The 26082-nt window shown below is 42.1% G+C and overlaps 1 long non-coding RNA gene across 1 annotated transcript in view; it reads right to left on the bottom strand.

Annotated features, from left to right (window-relative positions):
- Positions 1-7870: 7870 nt before the first annotated feature.
- LOC148145120 (uncharacterized) overlaps positions 7871-26082 on the bottom strand; it is a 72122-nt gene continuing 53910 nt past the window's right edge. The window contains exon 3 of the long non-coding RNA XR_015750992.1: positions 7871-9507. This is a non-coding gene — a long non-coding RNA (uncharacterized LOC148145120). The remainder of the gene's footprint in view (positions 9508-26082) is intronic.

The following is a 26082-nucleotide window of genomic DNA, read 5'->3' as shown; positions in this document are numbered from 1 at the left end:
TATCCCTTATCAAAAATGCCACTCCCCCTCCTCTTTTGCCTCCCTTTCTATCCTTCATGTAGCATTCGTATCCTGGAACATTCAGCTGCCAGCCCTGCCCATCCCTGAGCCATGTTTCTGTAATTGCTGTGATATCCCAGTCCCATGTTCCTAACCATGCCCTGAGTTCATCTGCCTTCCCTCTTAGGCCTACCTTGTCCCTGCCTGCCTTGACTGTTTGACTCACGTCTGTTCTCAGCTGTACCCGTCTCAGATCGATCTCTTTCCTCACTATCTCCCTGGGTCCCATCCCCCCACCTTACTAGTTTAAATCCTCCCAAGCAGTTCTAGCAAATTTCCCTGCCAGTATATTCGTCCCCTTCCAATTTAGGTGCAATCCATCCTTCTTGTACAGGTCACTTCTACCCCAAAAGAGATTCCAATGATCCAAAAATGTGAATCCTTCTCCCATACACAAGCTCCTCAGCCATGCATTCATCTGCTCTATCCTCCTAGTCCTGCCCTCACTAGCTGGTAGCACTGGGAGTAATCCAGATATTACTACCCTTGAGGACCTCCTTTTTAAATTTCTACCTAACTCTCTGTAATCTCCCTTCAGAGTCTCAACCTTTTCCCCTCCCATATCGTTGGTTCCAATGTGGACAATGACCTCTTGCTGGCCCCACTCCCCCGTGAGAACATTCTGCACCCTCTCTGAGACATCCTTCATCCTGGCACCAGGGAAACAACACACCATTCTGCTTTTTCTCTGCTGGCAACAGAAACATCTGTCTGTACCTCGGACTACAGAATCCCCCAACACAATTGATCTCTTGGAAGCCGACGTACCCCTCGTTGCATTAGAGCCAGTCTCAATACCAGAAATTTGGCTGTTTGTGCTACGTTCCCCTGAGAATCCATCACCCCCTACATTTTCCAAAACAGCATACCTGTTTGAAATGGGTATATTCACAAAAGACTCCTGCTCTAGCTGCCTACCTCTCTTACCCTTCCTGGAGTTAAGCCATCTATGTGACTGTGTCTGAGATTTTCCCTCCATTCTTTAACTGCCATCCAACACATACTGTAGCTGTTGCAAATTCCTCATAGCTTCTATCTGTCTTTCCAACCGATCCACTCGATCTGATAAGCTTCGCATCCAACAGCATTTATGGCAGATATAATCCACAGTAACCCTTAAACTCTCTTTAAACACCCACATCTGACAAGAAGTACATATCACTGCAAAGGCCATTTTTGCTCTTTCACAATCTACAGACCCAGAAAATAACACCGTCTTACTCCTCTACAAACACTGCCCTAGGTTAAATGAATAGCTATGGCTTATATTTTAAGTTTAATCAAGAGACTTATCTCCAAAAACATATAATCAAGAAAGAATCCACTGTGGTAAAAACAATGACTGCAGATGCTGGAAACCAGATTTTGGATTAGTGGTGCTAGAAGAGCACAGCAGTTCAGGCAGCATCCGAGGAGCAGCAAAATCAACGTTTTGGGCAAAAGCCCTTCATCAGGAATAAAGGCAGAGAGCCTGAAGCGTGGAGAGATAAGCTAGGGGAGGGTGGGGGTGGGGAGAAAGTAGCATAGAGAACAATGGGTGAGTGGGGGAGAGGATGAAGGTGATAGGTCAGGGAGGAGGGTGGAGTGGATAGGTGGAAAAGAAGATAGGCAGGTAGGACAGGTCATGGGGACAGTGCTGAGCTGGAAGTTTGGAACTAGGGTGACGTGGGGGAAGGGGAAATGAGGAAACTGTTGAAGTCCACATTGATCCCCTGGGGTTGAAGTGTTCCGAGGCGAAAGATGAGGTGTTCTTCTTCCAGGCGTCTTCACCATCAGAACACCAATTTAATTTCAGCAGAACAATGTCAGGCAGAAGTACACAGATCAGCTCACCCCATAGAGGGTTAACTGTTTTCTTAACTCCCAGGTTGTTTATAGTGATAGCTATATTTTGAGCAGCCGTATCACTATTATGATTTATGCACACGGCGCTCACCTCACGTGGATTTAGGACCAAAGATAGCATTGTGTTGATATAAAGAAATTCCCCATCTTGGTCATAAAACAAGGAATAAGCAACTTACGGGAGTGCTGATGATTACAAATGTGTTAGCTGATACAGGGAAGATCTGTACATCATGGAAACTCTGTGACAAAGCTTTTTCCATTTCAAAGACTGTAGTCACTCATTATTTTTGCTCTTTTCACCAGACACTTTCATGAATAAATAGTTGGATTAATCCTAAACACAAATCCATTGATTAGTCTGCATTGTTCTTCGCTGTTTTAACTTTAATCATGTTCTCTTTCTTGAATTTGATAATGCTACGGGGTGAATTTTAATATGCAGAGGTCAACATTTAAGATGGGCTGGCAGGAAATCTTTGAATGTTGCAGGCATCCTGAGGCAGACTGTTAATTTGCTGAGAACATTGTGCAGTGTGAAAATTCCCATTGATTCTATGTGTAAGTTTCATTGGACTATTTGATCAAGTAGCCTCAAAGTTTTATCGGAACCTGACTTTATGGGAACACACCAGCAGGGGCCACCTGCTGAAGTCACGAACGAGAATCTCACGCATTTGAAAAGGAACTCAGTGCCACCTTTGTGCAGCTGCAATGCACATGAGCTGGAATTGGGGCGTCCATTGTTTCTGCCTGTTCCTCGCCCCTCCATTCACTGCTCCCTTCTCTGCCCCTTCCCTCACCAACCTGCTCTCCATTTTCCATGCCACCCTGTTCTCCACTCCCCCTCGCTGGTATGATCTCCACTCCCCACACTGCCTGATTCTCAGCTCCTCTAGCCCTGCTCCTCAAACCCCTCATCAGCTGGTTCACAAATCTCTTCACCACCATGCCTGTCCATTCCCTTCACCACTCTGTCCATCCACTCCCTTCACAACCCTGCCCATCCACTCCCTTCACAACCCTGCCCATCCAGTCCCTACACCGCTCTGTCCATCAACTCCCTTCACCGCTCTGCCCATCCACTCCCTTCACCACCATGCCTGTCCATTCCCTTCACCACTCTGTCCATCCAGTCCCTTCACCACTCTGCCCATCCACTCCCTTCACCACCCTGCCCATCCACTCCCTTCACCACCCTGTCCATCCACTTCCTTCACTGCTCTGCCCATCCACTCCCTTCACCACCCTGTCCATCAACTTCCTTCACTGCTCTGCCCATCCACTCCCTTCACCACCCTGCCCATCCAGTCCCTTCACCACTCTGCCCATCCACTCCCTTCACCGCTCTGCCCATCCACTCCCTTCACCACCCTGCCCATCCATTCCCTTCACCGCTCTACCCATCCATTCCCTTTACCACCCTGCCCATCCACTCCCTTCACAACACTGCCCATCCACTCCCTTCACCACCCTGCCCATCCATTCCCTTCACCGCTCTGCCCATCCAGTCCCTTCACCACCCTGCCCATCCACTCCCTTCACCACTCTGTCCATCCACTCCCTTCACAACCCTGCCCATCCACTCCCTTCACCACCCTGCCCATCCATTCCCTTTACCACCTTGCCCATCCAGTCCCTTCACCACCCTGCCCATCCACTCCCTTCACCACTCTGTCCATCCACTCCCTTCACAACCCTGCCCATCCACTCCCTTCACTGCTCTGCCCATCCAGTCCCTTCACCGCTCTGTCCATCAACTCCCTTCACCGCTCTGCCCATCCACTCCCTTCACCACCCTGCCCATCCACACCCTTCACCACCTTGTCCATCCACTCCCTTCACCGCTCTGCTCATCCACTCCCTTCACCACTCTGTCCATCCACTCCCTTCACCACCCTGTCCATCCATTTCCTTCACTGCTCTGCCCATCCACTCCCTTCACCACCCTGTCCATCCACTTCCTTCACCACCCTGTCCATCCACTTCCTTCACTGCTCTGCCCATCCACTCCCTTCACCACTCTGCCCATCCACTCCCTTCACCACCCTGTCCATCCACTTCCTTCACCACCCTGTCCATCCACTTCCTTCACTGCTCTGCCCATCCACTCCCTTCACCACTCTGCTCATCCACTCCCTTCACCGCTCTGCCCATCCAGTCCCTTCACCACCCTGTCCATCCACTTCCTTCACTGCTCTGCCCATCCACTCCCTTCACCACTCTGCCCATCCACTCCCTTCACCACTGTCCATCCACTCCCTTCACCACCCTGTCCATCCACTTCCTTCACTGCTCTGCCCATCCACTCCCTTCACCACCCTGTCCATCCACTTCCTTCACTGCTCTGCCCATCCACTCCCTTCATCACCCTGCCCATCCACTCCCTTCACCACCCTGCCCATCCAGTCCCTTCACCACTCTGTTCATCCACTCCCTTCACCACTCTGTCCATCCACTCCCTTCACCACGCTGCCCATCCACTCCCTTCACTGCTCTGCCCATCCACTCCCTTCACCACCCTGCCCATCCACTCCCTTCACCGCCCTGCCCATCCACTCCCTTCACTACCCTGCCCATCCACTCCCTTCACTACCCTGCCCATTCACTCCCTTCACCACCCTGTCCATCCACTTCCTTCACTGCTCTGCCCATCCACTCCCTTCACCACTCTGCTCATCCACTCCCTTCACCGCTCTGCCCATCCAGTCCCTTCACCACCCTGTCCATCCACTTCCTTCACTGCTCTGCCCATCCACTCCCTACACCACTCTGCCCATCCACTCCCTTCACTACCCTGCCCATCCACTCCCTTCACTACCCTGCCCATTCACTCCCTTCACCACCCTGTCCATCCACTTCCTTCACTGCTCTGCCCATCCACTCCCTTCACCACTCTATCCATCCACTCCCTTCACTACCCTGCCCATCCACTCCCTTCACCACTCTATCCATCCAGTCCCTTCGCCGCTCTGTCTGTCCATTACTTTCACTGATTTGTCCATCCACTCCCTTCACCACTCTGCCCATCCACTCCCTTCACCGCTCTACCCATCCAGTCCCTTCACCACCCTACCCATCCACTCCCTTCACCGCTCCGTCCATCCACTCCCTTCACCTCTCTGACGGTCCACTCTCTTCACTGCATTGTTCTCTGCTCGTTTTGCTGCCCTGTTTACTGCCCTAGTCACCACTCTTATTGCAGCCTCAGTTGCCATTCTCTGAACTGTATCACTCACCATCCCATTTTCTGCACTCTTCATAACTCCCCTCATTGGTCTACTCTCCATCCTGATCACTGAATCATTTGTTGTTCCCTTTGTGAATTTGTTCACCAATGACAGAGAACCCCTGCAGTGACGTTGCCATATCGGTGATTTAATTATTTTATGTCATGTCCCTATGAATCCTATTACAAAATATGTTTTAAATTCAGAAATATTGCCCTTCAATGACAGTGCTCGCATGTGCTGTGTTTGTACCGTCTGCAGTTGCATTGGCCACAAGCACAGTATTTTGTAACGTTCAGGGACTGAGAGGATATTCCTGGCATTCCAAATGCCCCCACCCCTTTGTTTCAAGTAAGTTTTAAACTAAACTTTCCCTTTAATGAAAACAGTGATTGTCAGATACTACATCCTGCTAAATGCTTCCATACTATATTAGGATAAAATGACTCTGTGCCAATGGCTTTCCCCTAATCATGTCTGATTATTTTCTGAGTGCAGCAAATGTTGTATGCAGTTTATTTTTAATCTTTGGCCTTCCATTGAGCCTGGGTGGTTGGTCATGGTGATCGGGATTAAAGTTTGGCACCTAATTTATGTAAATTCATAATTTTACAGAGCTGGGTTAGGTATACGTCTGGTCTATATCATCCTGTGGTGCCATCAGTTACTGGCAGCTCAACGTGATTCATTGGCCCATGTCCAGGATCTCTGGCAAGCAAATTTTCCCATTCCCAACACATTATTGAAGGCAGAAATTGTTTAAATGCTAATCTTTCTCAGTTGGCCTATCATGTGAGTTCAATGTAAATATATAGTTTAACAACTTTCATTTCACCGCATGTTTCTCAAATCACAATGACAAACGTCGCAGTTATAATCCAAGTTTAGTATTTTAAATTCTCAAACAAGAACTGGAACATCATTGGTGATAGATGTAACTTGACCCAGCTGCAGGATATGAACAGAATCATGTCAGCTGTCTGTATTACACCTTGGCTGATGTTTCTTTCCATTGACTTCAATGGAAAATCAGGTGGTATGTAAAAATAGGCAGCCAACCTAATCCCATTAGTTTCCTGCTGGCTGTCTTAAGCTACATTCAATATCTTTGCATTTTTTTCTCTATCTCCTGTTTAGTATCAGACAATACCATCATGTGTTTGAGTTAACACTCATTCAATAATAGTCCCAGTTGATATGCAATCAATCAGGAACATTGAAAACATCCCGTGTGCAGCAGATTGTGTGTAACCTCATGTTGGGGCTGCAATGATGCACAAGAAATGTCCCATCAATGGCAATAGTTCATTGTTTTATTCCAATGATTTTTAACTACAGTAATGACAGATGTGAATTATGGCTGTGGCATGGAAAATATAGCACTAGTTCTGAAAAGTGGAATGGAAAGATCAAAGAATGAAGTTTATTTCAACTAAAATATATGATGCTATGACATAAATAAACCAAAACAATTCCCAGTCAAAACAACTTAAAGCTCATGAAGACCAAAAACAAAACAGATATTACTGGAAAAGCACAGCAGGTCTGGCAGTATCTGTGGGAGAGAAATCAGAGTTAACATTTCAAGTCAAGTGACCCTTCCTCAGAACTCCTTTGAACAACGCCTATGGGTGGATTCAAAGCTCAAAGGGCTTCAGTTGGAATCCATATGGGGTGATTCTGAGCCAGTGGCAGTCACTGAGGAATGTGATGTGGCTGTGGAAATTAATTTTAGTAAGTAGCTGGTCAAACACCAGGAGCGACAGTGAAATTAATGATGGTGAACAAGAAAAAAGTTTAGAATGGAAATCCTGTCGGAGAGAGGAGTAGAACTTCTTCAAGGTGGACATGCCTAAAAGAGAAATAGAGTGAGTTAAATACAAAATGAAAACTGAAAGAATTGGGGATGCTGTAAGTCAGAAGCAAAAATAGGAATTGCTGGAAAAGATTATCAGGTCTTACAGCATCTGTGGAGAGAAATCAGGGTTAATGTTTTGGATCGAGTGACTCTTTCTCATTTCTGTTTTTGCTTCTGATTTACAGCATCTGCAGTTCTTTCGGTTTTCATAAAGATTAATTTCATTTTAATGAAATAGTTTATATGTTAACAACTTTTACAATCAATCCCTGTGTGAGATTCCCCAATTTATTACAGCTCCAGGTAGGTTTCCCAAAGTGATCAACCCATGGGTGAGGAGGGTTGTATTGTCTCTTCTTTCTTCACCCAGGCCCTGGGACAGTTCCAACAAGGTTAATTTGAAAAGATCTTCTCTGTTGTAGATACCATTCTCCCAAATCAAACACATTTATGTTTTAAAAAGAACGTATTTAGATTAGATTAGATTACTTACAGTGTGGAAACAGGCCCTTCGGCCCAACAAGTCCACACCGACCCGCCGAAGCGTAACCCACCCATACCCCTACATTTACCTCTTTACCTAACACTACGGGCAATTTAGCATGGCCAATTCACCTGACTTGCACATCTTTGGACTGTGGGAGGAAACCGGAGCCCCCGGAGGAAACCCACGCAGACACGGGGAGAACGTGCAAACTCCACACAGTCAGTCGCCTGAGTCGGGAATTGAACCCGGGTCTCTGGCGCTGCGAGGCAGCAGTGCTAACCACTGTGCCACCGTGCCGCCCACTTCTTCTGTTTCAGCACCTGCCCGGTTCCAAACTGCAACTAAATGCTCAAAACAAACATATACCTGAATAAATGGAAATCAAAGCTTTGTTGAGTTAATAAAAGAGAAAGATTATTCCTTACTAAAGGCAAAAAGGAATAAGAATGTAAGAACTAGGAGCAGGAGTAGGCCATTTAGTCCTTTGAGCCTGCTCTGCCATTGAATAAAATCATGGCTCAGTTCCTCCTACCCGCACCATCACCGTATCCCTTAATTCCTTTATTGTTCAAAACAATATCTATCTTAGCTTTAAAAACATTTCTTGAAGTAGCATCAACTACTTCACTGGGCAGGGAATTCCATAGATTTACAAGCCGCTGGGTGAAGAAGTTCCTTCTCAATTCAGTCCTAAATCTGCTCCCTCTAATTTTGAGGCTTTTCACCTACCAGTGGAAACAGCCTCTCTACTTCAATCTTATCCATTCCCTTCACAATTTTATATGTTTCAATAAGATCCCCCCTCATTCTTCTAAATTCCAATGAATATAATCCCAGGCTACTTAGTCTCTCCTCATAAACCAACCCCCTCAACTCCGGAATCAATCTAATGAACCTCCTCTGCACCCCTTCGAGTTCAAGTACATCCTTTCTCAAGTAAGGAGATCAAAACTGCATGCAGTACTCCAGGTGTGGCCTCATCAGTATCCTATACAGCTGCAACATAACCTCCCTACTTTTAAACTCAATCCCTTTAACAACGAAGGACAAAATTCCATTTGCCTTCCTAATTACCTGTTGTACCTGTAGACCAACCTTCTGTGATTCATGCACAAGGACACCCAGGTCCCTCTGCATAGCAGCATGCTGCAACTTTTTACCATTCAAGTAATAGTCCTTTTTACAGTTAGTCCTATCGAAATGAATGATTTCACATTTATTAACATTGTATTCCATCTGCCATACCTTTGCCCACTCACCTAAAGTATCCATGTTACTCTGCAAATTTTCACAGTCCTCTGAACACTTTGCTTTGCCATTCATTTTAGTGTCATCTGCAAATTTTGAACCACTATACGTGGTCCCCAACTCCAAATCATCTATATGAATTGTGAATAATTACAGTCCCAAAACTGATCCCTGAGGCACACCACTAGTTACTGAATAGTTGCCAACCAGAATAGCACTCATATATCACCACTCTTCATTTTCTGTCAACAAATCCTCTATCCACGCTAATACTTTACCCATTACGCCATGCATCGTTATCTTATGCAGCAGCCTCTTCTGCAGCACCTTGAAGAAGACCTTCTGGAAATCTGGATACACCACGTCTGCTGGGTCCTTGTTCTCCACCGTGCTCATAATGTCTTCATAGTTCCAAAAGATTGATTAAGCATGACTTGCCCTTCGTGGACCTATGCTGCGTCTGCCCAATGAAGAATTTCTATCCTTGCTATTTCTTCCTTGATAATAGACTCAAACAGCTTCCCCACTACAGAAACTAAACTCACCAGTCTATAATTCCCAATGTGACTTCTAAAGCATTTGCACTTTTATCATTGTTTATGATGATTTGTGATAGCATGGCAGTCTCAGCAACAGGTTGACTTGTTCTGTCTTTAAGTTGATTATCCCATACATGATGTTGAGCTTTGCTTTCCCATTTATTGTTGGAGTCGAACACACACACACATTGATGCACATAAATTAGTATGGCAGCACTTGAGGAAGGACTGAGCAATTTGCTGTAAAAGAAGAGACCAGAAACTTATATTAGTGTAAGGAAAAGTGCACAGTTCAGAGATGTGTATGTCTGTGATAAACTTAAATCATGCAAACTGGTGACATCCTTATACTCTGTACAAAGTCCATTATGGTCTCAGCATGGATATTTTGTAAAGCTAGGCCAGTCAGTATATAGCATGTAAACCTTTTAGTTGTTAATGTATAAACGGTTCTAAAATTGAAAACAAACAATTACATAATTTTTACAGTGCAGTGGTTAACAAGATTCAACTAAGCTATACTTTTTCTAACTCTTCCATACAGACAGATTGACCAGTTATTTTCAGTCTGCTTGTTTTGAAGGTGTTATTTTATAAATGTATTTTTTGTTTCATTATTTTTTTTCACTCATCTGTCACATTTGTTCTTTGCTCCATGACATTCTCAGCTGCTATTTTTATACCAAAAACTGCAATGATGGGAAATATGTTTAATTAAACAAAACATTTTAAGGAGTAGTTATCCATTTCATGACTAATAAAAGTTAACAATTTGCTTCATGAGTTAACATCAAGTCCAATGCTTTTTCGACATGTAATACAATATTCAAATGACACACTTCATTAGCTTTACCTAGAACTTCTGGTGCAGGTTTCTTATCTATATCAGATAAAGGTCTAAAGTAGCCAAGGTCAACCTAGCCCTCTTTGCAGTTATAGCTTAAGTGCAAATCTTGCTTTGAAATTTAAAAGGATTTGTGAAATAAAAGCATTTCATAAGCTCCAGAAAAACGATGAGATAATGTAACAGGATTAATTAATGGTTCTCAGCTCTTCAATAGCTTCGTGAGTAAATGATATAATACCACAAAATACAGACAAAGATTTGGTTCCTGGCCAATGCCGCAATAGACCACCTGTGCCAGGGTATAATTAATGTTATACTTAGCATTTGCAAGTCAAAGCTATGCCACAGCAAATAATCAACCAGGGTTGTACTACTGTTTACTAGCATTAAACCCTCAGGTAAAGTGTATAGATGTCATTGACCAGACAGCAATTGCTCAAGTGTGATACTGTAGTGTTTAATAGCTCTCTGACACGCAGGCCTTCATATAAAGGGACAGTGGGAAAAATACGAGAGAGTCCATGAGGAGATAGGGGCTTGGGATGGAGAGAGATTAATATTGGAATTTAGGGGCACAATTTCCACTTCTTCTAGGTGTAGAGTAGGTTAGCAAGAAGGGCAAAAGACTGGGTGAATTACTGCTCATTGCTTAGCCCCTCAGGAACTAAACGCAGGGTGAGATGTTAAAGAGGCCACTGACCCAAATAGCTGTTTTCCCAGTAGGTATGGGAGATGGTTGAATTCCTGAATGGGATTCTGGGTTGATATTCCAGCTGTATTAAGTATGGGACGGGGGTGTGGGGATTTCCATTTTCCTCAAGATGGAGCCAATCAGGGAAAACAAATATGGGGGATGAGGGGGTGACAGATGAAAGCCACCCCCCTGTCTTGCCTCTGACACCCCAGGCCCTATCCTTCCCATGAGCCCCACCCTCAAGCCCTGAAAGAAAAAGTCTTACATCCTCATCATTGGATCCCCTGAAGATTAGGTCTCCAGTGACAATCTCTTGGAGCCAGGGCTGTCAGCCTCTGATTGATGGGCAGCTTCTCGGGATTAGTGGCTTCAGTGCCGTGGTCTGCAATTTACCCAGAAGTTCATCAGTTGGCATTGCTGCTGATTGGAATTGATCTGGTGAGCTTTCTTGTGGCTTCAACTGAGACATTTAAATGGGCATTGGATGATTATTTGGGTAAAGATAATGTGCAAGGGCATGGGGAAAAAGCAACAGATTGGCACAAGATAATGATGCTAATTTAATGAGCTGCTGTAGGTATGTTGGACTGAATGGCTCTCTCCTGCCCCTAAAGTGTCAATGATTCTGCAGGTGGGGGTGGAGAGTTGGTAGACACTGAATGTATCCGCCACTGCAAAATGGAAACTCTCAGTTTCTCTCTCTCTCTCTCTCTTTCTCTCTCTGTGCATCTTCACGCTTGAAAAATGTAAACTTCAGTTCATACGTCCACATGATTGGCCTTCAGGAGGGAAGGATATTTACAGGAGAATGGGCTCATTCAAAAAGACTCAATGCTATTTATAATTGTGAAAAATCTTGGCAAATGGACAAGTATTATAGAATGTAAAAATACATGAATTGCCTGAGCTGTGGCAACAGTATCATCATCAGATGTGGCATATTTTTAAAAAAAATTGAAGAATGCATCCAAATTTAGAATGCTGTCCTTTTTAATATTTTCTCTATTTTCATGCCAATTTTCGAAACATCCCTCCTTTTCCAAAACTGTTATTTATATGGTTCCCAGACAGCTAATCATTCTGCGCAATTATAACCTGTTGGCATTTATTCAAATGTCAGCTTGATAATGAGTGTTGACAAACCGTTAGAATGCAAGGAGCCTCATAGTTGAGTCCCATTCTGTCTTCACCCAGAATCCACATGCACATTCTGCAAGTATGTGTTGGCAGACAATGATCAGGCATTGAATATTACTTTTCCATGCCTCATCATGATCTCAACTCAGATGAATTGAGATTATTTAAACCAATAACAAGAACTTGTATTGATATAGTATCTTTCACACAGTAAAATGTCCCTTGCTGCTGCACAGGACTATCGTTAAACAAAACTTGACGTGAACCACATAAGATTTTAATACAGATGTCAAAAGCTTGGTAAAAGCTGTAAATTTGAAAGAGCATCCAAAAGAAGAAAAGAAATTTCTGGAGATTTTTGAGAGGGAATTCCAGAGTGGAGCCTTAACAGCTGAAGGCATGAAACCAATGAAATTTGGGAATGCTCCTGATGCCAGAATTAGAGAATTGCAGGTATCTCAGGTCTGTAGGGTTGAAGGAGACTGCAGAGGCTGAGAGGGCTGAGGCTTCTGGGATTTGAAAACAAATGAGTGAACATTTTAAAATATGCTCATTGCTCGTTGCTGAAATCTGACGTAAGTTAGCACAGTCAAGGAAGATGATCGAATAGAGCACAGACAATTCAGGTTAGGATGACCTCAGGTTTACAAGGGATGCAAAGTAGGATTAAGTGAGCAGGAAGTAGGCTTCAAGGACAAAATTAGCTCAGAAAAAAACCTGGCTGGAGGTAGGATGACACTTAATCTGTTTCCTTTTTTACCATTACCTTGGCATCAGTCAAGGATCTACCCTTGGTTCCCTATTACTTCTGCTTTCTTTATTATCGAAGATACCTTGGATCAATTTTGGCGATTTCAGCATCAGGAATGAGCAGAATATAGTGGCAGAGTGCACATTGCTTGAAGAAAGATATCTGCATCAGTCTTATCCAGCTGAGCTACATGTTCTCTTGGCTGACAACAATCCACGATTAATGAGAATTTGTGAAGAACATATTAAGGCTCACTTACTGTGACAATGTAATTGTTAGAGTGCCACATCATTGAGGGAGAACAAATTCATATTGCTCGTGAAATTTATAGATGTTTCATAAATTCAGCTTCTATTTAATAGAAAAAATGTTAATTTACAGTCACATGTGCATACCTCATTCTAGACACAGTGCATGCAATCTATATAAAGAATGTAATCTATGAGAGAGAAAGACTTTCTCTCAGCTGCAACTATGTTTAAAGGGGGTGTGATATAACATCAAATCTCCATGTCCTGGATTGGGGTCAAATGGAAATCTGTCAGGGCCACATGAGCAGTCAGGTTTGGAAGAGGATTTTACAGTAGAATTCAAGGTCCAGAGTTGGAAGCTCACATTCAGGAGATCAACTTCGACAGTTACTCATTTCAAAGAAAGAGAGTCTTACAAACAGGTACTTCTGCCCCTGAAAGAGACAGGATACATGGTATAATTTTTAGAAGTATTAATTCTTGAGGAGATTGAGTGAAGTAAATAGAAGGCACATTGCCTATTGCACTTGATTAGATTGCCTAGAGTATGGAAACAGGCCCTTTGGCCCAACAAGTCCACCAACCCACCAAAGAGTAAGCCACCCAGACCCATTCCCCTGACACTATAGGCAATTTAGTGTGCCAATTCACCTAACCTGCACATTTTTGGATTGTGGGAGGAAACTGGAGCACTCAGAGGAAACACACACAGTCATTTGAGATGGGAATTGAACCCAGGTTTCTGGCACTTTGAGGCTGTAGTGCTAACCACTGAGCTACCCTGCTGCCCAGAGTTGCTATCTCTGAAAGAAATTAACCTAACAATTTGTGTATCACCTCATCTCCAAAAATTTCCTCATTAGTTGTAGAAAGGAATATGAGAAAGAATGAAATGTGCGGAACAGGCAAATAATTACATTCACATTTGGAAGGAAATATATTGTTATACATTGGCTATCAGATGTTGAACAGTATGGATACATTGTTCAAAATTACATGTTCAGCCAACATTTTGGAATCAACTGGTGCTCTGCCAGCAGAGAGAATATTCAAGGCAAGCTTGAAATTTGTAAGAGTACAGTATGACTAATTTAATTGATCTATTGTGAGGGACACAATGAGTTACTATCAGTGGGGAAAGGTTACAGGGTCTTTGCGAAAATGTGGGATGGAGGCCTCAGTGAAGCCAAACATTATCTCGTTGAATGTCAGAGCTGACTGAAAGAGCCAAATGTCTGACCTCTGCTACTGATTGATATGTGCATTGCTGAAGACACTACAATCCATAGTTCAGAGTTAGAGAAAGGAAAATCTAGGCATGGACCACTTCCTTGATCACCATCTTTGCTTGAACAAACACAAGTATGAACATTGAGATCAATCTCGACAGTGTTGAATAACCTGACAGTTCTTACTGTCTAGGATTATCCATCAACAATGATTGTATTAATTTAATATCATAGGTCCAACAGAGTTTGCAAATTGTGTTTGTAATTATTCTTCCATGGGAAGGCCAACCTTTGTTGCCTATCTTTGATTGCTCTTGAACTGTATGGTGTGTTGGTATTTCAATTCAGATGATAGTTTCGCTTAAGCCACATGTAGATCAGAACAAGATTAGAAGAGTGGATTGCTTTTCTTAAAGGACATGAGTGAACCAACTGGGTTTTATCACAATTGTAGGCCCACCTCCTTCGATTGGATGATAGGCATTGCAGAACTTACCCTGAAAGGTGAACTATGGGACCATTTGGAGTCCTGTCCACTGACCTTCTGAGAATTATCTGGGAAGTCTGAACTTCTACCAGGAAACTGGGTTCCAAATGGTAAATCTGGAACCGTTGGAGAAGATCTCCAATACTGAGTTCAAGACTTTTGAGTGCTTCACCTCATCCACATGACCCATGAAAAGTTTGGAGATTAAGCCTGCTCTAACTGTTGGATAACTATAAAACTGAATCCACCCCACCTCTCTGACCTGATACACTGCGCCTCCATCCACTTGTGACACACTCTACCTCTCTCACCCACTTGACATGCAACCTCTACATCCACCTGTTGCTCTACCCCCTTCTCCCACCCACCAGTCACCCTATCCTCTCACCCACTCCTTACACACTAATCTTCTATCTGTAGATTTTCAATTAGACTTTAAACACATCATGTAACCAGAATATGGCAATGAAAAGAGGGTATGGCTTGTCATCCTCTGACAATCCTGCACTATGAGGATTTAGCTCATTTGAAGATACACTGCATATTTCTGATTTAAGAATTTGGGCACAAAACCAAGAAACACAAACTCAGGCTAAGAAAGTGTGAGAGCAGCAATCTGCTGGTGATTGCTACTTTCAGAAATTCAGGCTAATAATAGTTTCATAACATTGGTTTTACATTCCATATTTTGTATTAGTTACTTGCAGTAAAATTCCAGCAGAAGCTGTGATATGATTCGAATGCATGTGCCTAAAGTGTTATCTTAGGCATCTGGTTCAAAGCAATAATATTACAATTAAACTACTCACCAGTGAGAGCCATAGCATTCAGCAAAACGTCTCCCCAACTACTCACCAGTGAGAGCCATAGCATTCAGCAAAATGGGAAGAGCAAAGGAAAGAAAATTTGAAGGAATTAAAAGGCACTGGACATGTTAAAGGAATATTGTTACAAACATCGAGAGAGAGATTACATTCTGAGAGCATCCACTTTGAGGCGTATTGCTAAATGTCCATAATGATACTTATTCGTCTGGATTGAGCTGTTGTCATCTTTCTTTGAAATTCAAACCTTGAAAACTCTGAAAAATATTACCAATCACCACTTGGGACCATCAATTCTGATATTGAATACACATGGTAATGTCACACAAAATGCTTTGCCAAATGAAATGCTTCTTTAAAAACTCCCATGTTGTGTGCCATAGCATCTTTTGCTTGCATTGCATCGGCTCACAATCCTTGGGATGGTAGATGTGATCTATACGGACTTCAGTAAGGCGTTCGACAAAGTTCCCCATAAGAGACTGATTAGCAAGGTTAGATCTCATGGAATACAGGGAGAACTAGCCATTTGGATACAGAACTGGCTCAAAGGTAGAAGACAGAGGGTGCTGGTGAAGAGTTCTTTTTCAGACCGAAGGCCTGTGACCAGTGGAGTGCCACAAGGATCGGTGCTGGATCCTCTACTTTTTGTCATTTACATAAATGATTTGGATGCGAGCATAAGAGGTACAGTTAGTAAGTTTGCAGATGACACCAAACTTGGAGGTGTAGTGGACAGTGAAGACGGTTACCTCAGATTACAACAGGATCTTGACCAGATGGGCAAATGGGCAGAGAAGTGATAGGTGGAGTTTAATTCAGATAAATGCGAGGTGTTGCATTTTGGGAAAGCAAATCTTAGCAGGACTTATACACTTAATGGTAAGGTCCTAGGGAGTGTTACTGAACAAAGAGACCTTGGAGTGCAGGTTCATAGCTCCTTGAAAGTGGAGTTGCAGGTAGATAGGATAGTGAAGAAGGCGTTTGGTATACTTTCCTTGATTGGTCAGAGTATTGAATACAGGAGTTGGGAGGTCATGTTGCGGCTGTACAGGACATTAGTTAGGCCACTGTTAGAATATTGCGTGCAATTCTGGTCTCCTTCCTATCGGAAAGATATTGTGAAACTTGAAAGGGTTCAGCAAAGATTTACAAGGATGTTGCCAGGGTTGGAGGATTTGAGCTATAGGGAGAGGCTGAACAGGCTGGGGCTGTTTTCCCTGGAGTGTCAGAGGCTGAGGGGTGTTCTTATAGAGGTTTACAAAATTATGAGGGGCATGGATAGGGTAAATAGGCAGTCATTTCCTTGGGGTCGGGGAGTCCAGAACTATAGGGCATAGGTTTAGGGTGAGAGGGGAAAGATATAAAAGAGACCGAAGGGGCAACCTTTTCACACAGCGGGTGGTAGGTGTATGGAATGAGCTGCCAGAGGAAGTGGTGGAGGCTGGTACAATTACAACAGTTAAGAGACATTTGGATGGGTGTATAAATAGGAAGTGTTTAAGAGGGATATAGGTCGGGTGCTGGCAGGTGGGACTAGATTGGGTTGGGATATCTGGTCGGCATGGATGGGTTGGACCGAAGGGCCTGTTTCCATGCTGTACATCTCTATGACTCTATGACTCTAATTGAGGCTGGATCACTGAATATTTTTAAGGCTCACTTAGATTGGCAAAAGAGTCAAAGGATGTATGGAAGAGTCAAGAAAGTGAGGCAACAATGACATTAATCATGATTTTATCAAATGGGCTCGAGGGATTAAATGATCCACTTTTGCTTTTAATTCAAATACATTCATGTTTACATATGTTTACGATGATACATGAAGGTCATATTTGACTGATGTTATCAAGAAAGAGAAATTAATCTGATTGGGCAAGTGCTGAAAGATGATTGTTGGATGGGAGAAAAGAAGTAAAAAAAACCCAAAGAAGGTAAACATTGATACTTTAGTGTTAGGTGATGAGAAGAAGACCTTACAGAGAACTGAAGAGAGGCAGCTTTGGAGAAAGGAGAATTGCCTTAGGCAGATCCCTGACAGATGTTCAAATAAACACAATGTTCAAAAAAACAGTACCATAAATGCATCGCATGATTCATTCATTGTATTAGAAGGAAAGGGTTCATTTTCCACATTAAAAGCACAGCATAATAATCTAAAAGTCTATTATAAGGCAGAAGACTTTAAATAGCCCTCCATTAATATATTTATTTCATGTGACCAACTGGCATGGATCCAGCATTGACTGGCTGCCACACTAAGAGTATTTCTAATGATGGAGCCGACAGCACTGATGGATTATAAGCGGTGGTATCACATGAGAACTTCTTGTTCTATAATTTGCTGTCCTTTGTATGAATTACATTTCACTTGCCTTATTATCAATTTTCACCTCTTTATTTGTTGCCTATCAACATATTTCAAACAGGAGGAAACAGCAGCAAAGAATATCACATTATCATTATTATCTATTGAAGCTGCATATAAAGATTTTCTGGTTAAAAATACACCCTTGATTAAGTACTTAAAAACAGCCTTCCGTATTGTTATGAATACACTGGATCCTACCGGGGTACAATTACACTGATTCTAGCTTTGTCTTACCCAAGTGCCATAGTTAAAAAAAGGTTAAAGTCAAAAATCTCCTGACATCCTTGACTTCCACTACTCCAGCAAAGTCCATTAGACTGTGATCATGAGCTGATTCCCCATCCCGTAATCCAGAAATCTGGTTTTAATGACTGAACTATGTTGTTGCCCGGTAGTTCATGGATAGACTAAGCAGGGACCTTATGGTGTTAATGTTGCTGGCAGCATATTTAAACCCTGGCTGCAAACCAGGATGTGTTGCTGTGTGATTCCAAATGACAGGACTGAGAGATGCAAGTTGGCAGCCCACTTGACAGACAGGCCATGGAGAGGAGAACAATCCTTTTTCTCCAGGACTGGCAGAGGAGACCAGGCTGCCAGTCTACCCTGAAGTAGCCATCTGGGTCAATGTGTCCATAATGTGGAGGAGAATGCAGAATTTAATTGATACCATGCTACCTCACCCATCAGCACTCCATCCTACTTAGGCTTATGGCCTTCCACTTTCACTGTTGCATGCAGCATGTTCCCTCAATGGCACTCACCACCCCCATTCTCCCAAACCACTCATCCTTCTGTGCTTCCTTCTCACTCACATGGGCTACCTCATCATCTTTCCTGACTGAGGATAGACAAGGCCCCTGACTATCATTCTTCTTGGCTGGGGAAAGGACTACTCTCTTTGGACTTTATGATATAGCCATTTCGTTGATGCACATGTAGTGCATTTGTCACCTAAGTTGCTGGGACATGCTGTAGATGTGACATTAATATTGCGCACAGCTCCCCACTAATATGTCTTCCCTTAACTATTCAGTGTTGGCAAATATGGCCAACTGTCTGGCTTCTTGTCTGCTAAAAGACAAGGCAAATGCAGAGATGCTATGAGCATCTCATCCAGCTGTTGAAACTTCAAGGGGAAAATCGAACATATTTCTCAACATCAGGGCAGCATGGTGGCTCAGTGGTTAGCACTGCTGCCTCACAGTACCAGCGTCCCAGGTTCGATGCCAGCCTTGGGTGACTGTCTGTGTGGAGTTTGCACATTCTCCCTGTGTCTGTGTGGGTTTTCTCCGGGTGCTCCGGTTTCCTCCCACAGTCCAAAGATGTGCAGGTCAGGTGAATTGGCCATGCTAAATTGCCCGGAGTGTTAGGTGGATTAGTCAGGGGGAAATGGGACTGGGTGGGTTACTCTTCAGAGGATCAGTGTGGACTTGTTGGGCTGAAGAGCCTGTTTCCACACTGTAGGTAATCTAATCAGGAATCACATTTTTCGCACTCTCCACAATTTCCCAACTTTCATGTCATTTCCCACATTGTTCAGATGCTGGAAAAATTTCTGCCTGTTTTGTTCTCTACACTAATAAAAAAAGGTCTTCCCCCCCCTCTCTTGAATCATAAATGACTGTTCTTTGTTAAGATATTACCAAAAACGTCAATTTCATGTTCAGTGCTAATCTTGGATTCCATTATTTAACCTGGAGCCATTGTCTTAGTTTGCAATCATGTTTCAACATTTTCTAATAAAAAGATTTTTAAGAACTGTGGATGCTAAGAATCTGAAATAGAATCAGAAAGTGATGGAGAAACTCAACAGTCTAGCAGCATCTGTAAAGAGAGATACAGAGTTAATGTTTGAATCTGATATGAATCTTTTTCAGAACTTGTCTCCAAACTGGTTGGATCAGTAGCAAGATTAAAAGAGCTCCCATTTAATGGTTGTAAAAACATTAATGCCATGTCTCTATTAATTATTATACAGTGCCAGTGCCCAAACTTTGCAAGATTTATTTCATTTGAATCCTTTTCCCTGGATGGTGCTTCTACTTTGTTAATATAAGCTGGCAAAATCTTCAGTCCTATTTAGATTATCATTCTTTACAGTAGCCAAATATTGCATTTTGTTGTTTTCAAGTTTTTACTGGGCGACTATGATTTAGGGAATTAATAGTGTGCTCTTTCTTGAATTTATCCATAATAGGACCTGTTAGAGTTTAAAATTAGTTTGATTTTCATTTTACTAAAACATCCATTTATTAATAAAGCTCCTGACCTCAGGATAGTCGTAACAGATATTACATAGTCTTCTGTGAAGTTGTTCAGTGTTTTTTTTCTTGACCGTGAGTTGGTAGGCAAGTTTGTTCAATGTCTTAACTACATTCTTAAAATTTTTTTACACTATGTCTAGAATGATGAGAGGTTGGATTTCTATTTTAACTTGATTTACATTTGTAAGGTAATTTTTTACAGAATGTTTTATCTTTTCCCTGTGCTGTTGATAGGGGTGATGTTGGTTGCTATGTGAAGCATTTTAAGGCAAGAGGCATTGGTTCAGCTATATATAGGAAGGGAGTTAGGTGCAATGCTTTAGAGATGTAGAATTACATTGAAATTACCACATGAAATAGACTGTTCAGCCAACTCAGGCCAATCCACATTGCGGTAAATCTCCACATGAACAGTCTTCCAAATCCCACATCTAAAATCTGTTCTGATATTCTTTATGCTCTTTTCCTCCACTTCCAATCTAATCTATTCTTAAATGTTGATATACTTCAATTACTAACTCTGATTATCCATTCTAAAGCCTTACAGTTATTTTTATGTAAAGTCCTTTCCAGTGTGCAAGAGCTTCAGGAGCAGTTTTGCTACAAAGCCTATTCTTGACTTTACCCTCTCCTTGACCAGTTGGTCTTGAATCCAAATTCAGTGTAGAATAAGACCACATGGTAAAAAAGTTCCTCCTAAATTTCTTATATCTACTTTTTCTCTACATCTCCTTTTCCTGGATCCCACATATTAAATACGGAACTGGTTTACATCTGAAATTAACACGAGCTTCCATTATTATCTGCTTTCTGTTGTCATGGGTATTGAATTTAATCCAGGAATAGAAATCTTGGAATCTTGAACTTCAGCTAATTGATTATTGAATGTCACGATGGAATCCAGAACTTTAAAAATTAATTACATTAAGAACTAACAGTCAGTTGCTATAAAACTTGTGGTTCTGCAGTTTTTATTAATCTCTCCACATGTTGTCTGCTGGACCTATTGAGGTGGCTGGCAAATCTGCTTCTGAGTTCTGCCTATTCTGTCCTTGAGTCAATCACCAGATGATACGTGAGAGCAGAGAGATTTAAAAAAGACACGTGAGGCAAGTTTTTTACGCAGAAGGTGGTTCACATGTGGAATGAACTCCCTGATGAAGTGATGGATGCAGGCACAGTTGCAATGTTTAAAATACACTTAGACAAGTACACAAATAGGAACAGTTTGAGTGGACATGGGCCAGGAGCAGGCAGGTGGGACTAGTTTAGGATTATTTCCAGCATGGACTGATTGGAACGAAGGGTCTGTTTCCGTGCTGTATGATTCTATTATTCTATGACTGCTGAAAAGACTTGGATCAAGTCTCATTGTGTACAAGTCCAAACTCATTAGTGCCATTATCCAACACACACTGTAGTAAAGGTAATGGGAGTAATCAGATCAGCCACGATCTCATTGAATGGCAGAGAAGGCTTGAATGGTTGGGGGATAACCCTTGCTCCCAATGCCAATGCTCTGTTTGTATGAAGGGCCAACAATGCACAGATTTCACTGGCACCCCCCACCACAACCTCCACACCCCATACTTTCCCAACATCTCCAATTAGTTTTATTATTGTTTTCCCATGAAATCATCTTCAGAGTAGAGAACTGTTATTTCTCAAACATCACTGTACCTTTCCACAGCTGTTGATGTGGAATGCTGCAGCATATGTTGCTGGGATGTCAGAAATGCTGTTCAAGATCCCACAAGAAAGTAATTTTTTAAAATGCATTTGCACAAACATAGTATAATTATTATTAGAAATCATTGAAATATACAAATTTTGAATAATGGTACATTGTACATTACTTTTCAGATGATGCCTGTTTCTAATCTGTAGTTAATATACAAATTTGGTTTGGTACACCACAGGGATTCACAATAGAAGGTATAAAATCAGGACAGAGTTGGACAACCATGAAACTAACGTACACCAAAATAGTCTGAAGTCTTGTGTGATATGTTTAACACATTTTCCATCATCGCGTGGCAAACCCAATGATAACGCAGGCAAGTGTTAAAGTAATCTTATAAGCAGCACTGCTCTAGCAAAAGCTGCGAAGTGAATTGGCAGCTTAGCTGCCAACAACTCTTATCCCTCAGAATAAGTTACAAATAAATGCTCCTGTGTTTGAACTCTGCAGACTTGCATTGGCACTAGTCATTGCACTTCCTGCAGTGGCACACAAGTGACTAATGGAATTACTACATTAATTTAATAAGACAATTACCCTGAATTCATGATCCTTTCCTGTTCTGAATTAATCCTGCATGTTACATGTCAAATTATATTTTCTGTGCCTTAGCAACCATTTGATTCTCGTACTGTTCTGTTCTTTAATTAACTGGTGTGTTAGTCATTAAATATTGTAAATGAGTCAACGTATTTTCAAAATAACTGTTTTTGGTAATTTTGGTAGGTTTTGTGCCTTCTTCAAAATATAGACTTTACTTGAAACAGAAGTCCTTTAGAGATGAATAGAGCAAAAATAGACCGTTTATTGCAGCTGGTTCAGTCATATCTAGTTAGCTTTGTAATATTGAAAGAGCTATGTTATATATGACTTAGGGGAAAACTATTTCTTATTAACATGAGCAATAATGAATGTTACTAATATGAGCACAAAGCTGGCTTATTAACAAAGGCTGACAAACGAACTTTTTCTGAATCCTAAAATCCCAGTGCATACCTACACCCCAGACCACTAACCAGGACATAGAATCAATAGATTCACAACACATTTCCCATCGTCTTTGCAAATAAAGCAAAGTCACCATTGCCCTCTGACACCTGGCTTCAAACGCCTTTAAATGTATTTGGTAATCTAACACTTTCCTACTCTGACTTTCCACAGCTGCAGTATTACTTTACAGAAACATAGAAATATAGAAACTAAAAAGAGGAGTAGACCATTTAGCCAATTGAGCCTGCAGTATGATCATGGATGATCATCCAATTCAGTACCCTCTTCCTGCTTTCTCCCATATCGTTTAACCCTACAAGCTATGTCTAATTGCTTCTTGAAAATATTGACCTTGATCACTTTCTTATAGAATCCCTATAGTATGGAAACAGGCCATTTGGCCCAACAAGTTCACATTGCCCCTCCAATGAGTAATCCACCCATACGCACTCCCCTACTGCTCTACATTTCCCCCGACTAATGCATGTAACCTACACATCTCTGAACACCATGGGCAATTTAGCATGGCCAATTCACCTTACCTGCACATCTATGGAAAGTGGGAGGAAACTGGAGCACCCAGAGGAAGCACATGCAGACACAGAGAGAATGTGCAAACTCCACACAGACAGTCGCCCAGGCTGGAATTGAACCTGGGTTCCTGACACTGTGAGGCAGCAGTGCTAACCACTGAGCCACCGTGCCACCCCAGGCTCAGCACATTAGGTGAGGAAATTTCTCCTCATCTTGATTCTAAAAGGCCTAACCCATATCCTTAAACTGTGACCCTGGCTCTGGACATCCGGTCATCAGGAACATTCTTCTTCCCTTAGTACAGTTAAACTTTCATAAGTTTCTATGAAATCCCTCGTCATTCTTCTAAATTCCAGTTAATATAGTTCTAACTGATCCAATCTCTCTTCATACATTATTCTGGTAAACCTTCATTGCACTCCTAGAACCTCTTTCCTTAGATGAGGAGACCAAAACAGCACACAATAGTCCAGCTGTGTTGTCATCAAGATACAAGCAATTGCAACAAGACATCACTGTTCCTGTACTCGAATCCTATCACTATGAAGACCAACATACCTTTTGCCTTCTTCATAGCCTGCTGCACCTTCATGCTTCCTTTCAGTGACCAGTGTAAATGAACGCTCAGGTCTCATTGCACCTCCCCTTTTCTCAACCTATCGCCAGGCAGATAACTATCTGTCTTCCTGTTTTTGCTACCAAAGTGTACCTCACACTTACTTCATTCACCATGCATTTGCCCACTCCCGGTACTTGACACTGACATTAAAATGTTGAATGCTGAGGTTTATTAGAAATATCATGTATTTGGAAAGAAGACAAGCACAAGGTAGTATCCCATTATGACTTAACTCAGATTTTGATGTAAGCCTTGATAATGAAGCTTGAGCAGTTTGTCAGTACCACAGTGGAGTTTATGAGATTGAGAATTTAATAAATTACACAAAACTAAGAGGAGAATTAAACATCTCACTTTCAGGATGGTAGAATATAACTAGTGAAATGCATAAGAATCGGTGCTGCGTCCTCAACAATGTACAATCTATAGCAATGACTTATAGCAAAGTGTAACATAATCATGTTTGCTGACAATAAAAGCTAGCATGGAAGTAAGTGATGTGCAGTACAACTCAGAAATGTAGACCAGTGAAGCCATTGAGCAAGAAGGCAGCAGATGGACAATACTGTGGTGAAGGGTAAAAGTGTCATTTATATTCAGTTCTTTGTTGTTGAAAATATATTGTTTGGATTGCCACAAATACAGAGTATACCAGAGAAACTCAGCAGGTCTGGAAGCATCTGTGGAGAATGAAACAGAGTTCTTAATTTGAATCAGGTATGAATCATCTTCACAACAGAATGAAAGGAGGAAAGTCTTACCAGACTCAAAATGGTACCTCAAAATGGTTTCTCTTTTCACAGATGATATTAGAAACTTTTGTCCAGAAACCCAGGAGCCATGGAGGGAACAAAAGATGAACTTTGTCTTAAAGTTGTCTCAATTATTTCTTTTTATAATTTCTATAATTAAAATGTCACTGAATTGTGGCAAACTATAAACATCTCACTGTATTTTCAAAAATACAAGTGACAATAAATAGCTATTCCATTCTAAATAGCGTAAAATATAGAGAGACACAGTTAGAGGGGAAAAAGCCTCAATTTATGTCTAATTTATCATCTGTTAGATATGCAGTTCAACTATGATATGTAGTGTATTTATTATATATTTTATGTTACTCAGAAACTATTCCAAAGAAGATTAAAATTGTATGTTTTCTGACTTCTGACATGAGTGACACCACGGGAAATCCTTTGGAATTGTTTCCTATTTATCCTCCAGAATACAGATTCTGTGAAGATTAAATTAGATTAAATTAAATTACTTACAGTGTGGAAACAGGCCCTTCAGCCCAACAAGTCCGCACCAACCCTCCAAAGACCAACCCAACCAGACCCATTCCCCTACATCTAACACTATGGGCAATTTAACATGGCCAATTCACCTAACCTGCACATTTTTGGACTGTGGAAGAAAACAGGAGCACCTGGACAAAACCCACGCAGAGTTGAAACTTTATTGCTGGAACAGCACAGCAGGTCAGGCAGCATCCAGGGAACAGGAGATTCGACGTTTCGGGCACAGGCCCTTCTTCCTGAAGAAGGGCCTGTGCCCGAAACGTCGAATCTCCTGTTCCCTGGATGCTGCCTGACCTGCTGTGCTGTTCCAGCAATAAAGTTTCAACTTTGATCTCCAGCATCTGCAGACCTCACTTTCTCCTCGAAGATTAAAACCCACGCAGACACAGGGAGAACATGCAAACTCCACACAGACAGTTGCCTGAGGCAGGAATTGAAACCGGGTCTCTGGCACTATGAGGCAGCAGTGCTAACCACTGTGCCACCCTGTACCACCCTGTGAAGTATCATTAGACTGGCCCTTCCACCATTTTGACTAAGGGCAATCATATTTTGAGGAAACCAAGGGAAAATATAAAAATGCATTTAAAATAAACCATCAAAGGAAAAGAGAAGGACATTTTAACCTAACACAGTGCATTGTTCAAGTTATTGTGCTGATAACAAGCTGACCACAACACATTGGTAAAACCTGACACAATAATAAAGCAAAACAAAATCAAAATATTGCAGCAGCTGGAAATCTGAAAAAAAAGTGTTAGATGGTCAGAAT

This window comes from Chiloscyllium plagiosum, unplaced genomic scaffold (genome assembly GCF_037043375.1).
Source record: "Chiloscyllium plagiosum isolate Xiang-an unplaced genomic scaffold, Cpla_swu_hap1 HiC_scaffold_26, whole genome shotgun sequence".
Lineage (NCBI taxonomy): Eukaryota > Metazoa > Chordata > Chondrichthyes > Orectolobiformes > Hemiscylliidae > Chiloscyllium > Chiloscyllium plagiosum.
This window is presented reverse-complemented; position numbering and strand designations above follow the sequence as displayed.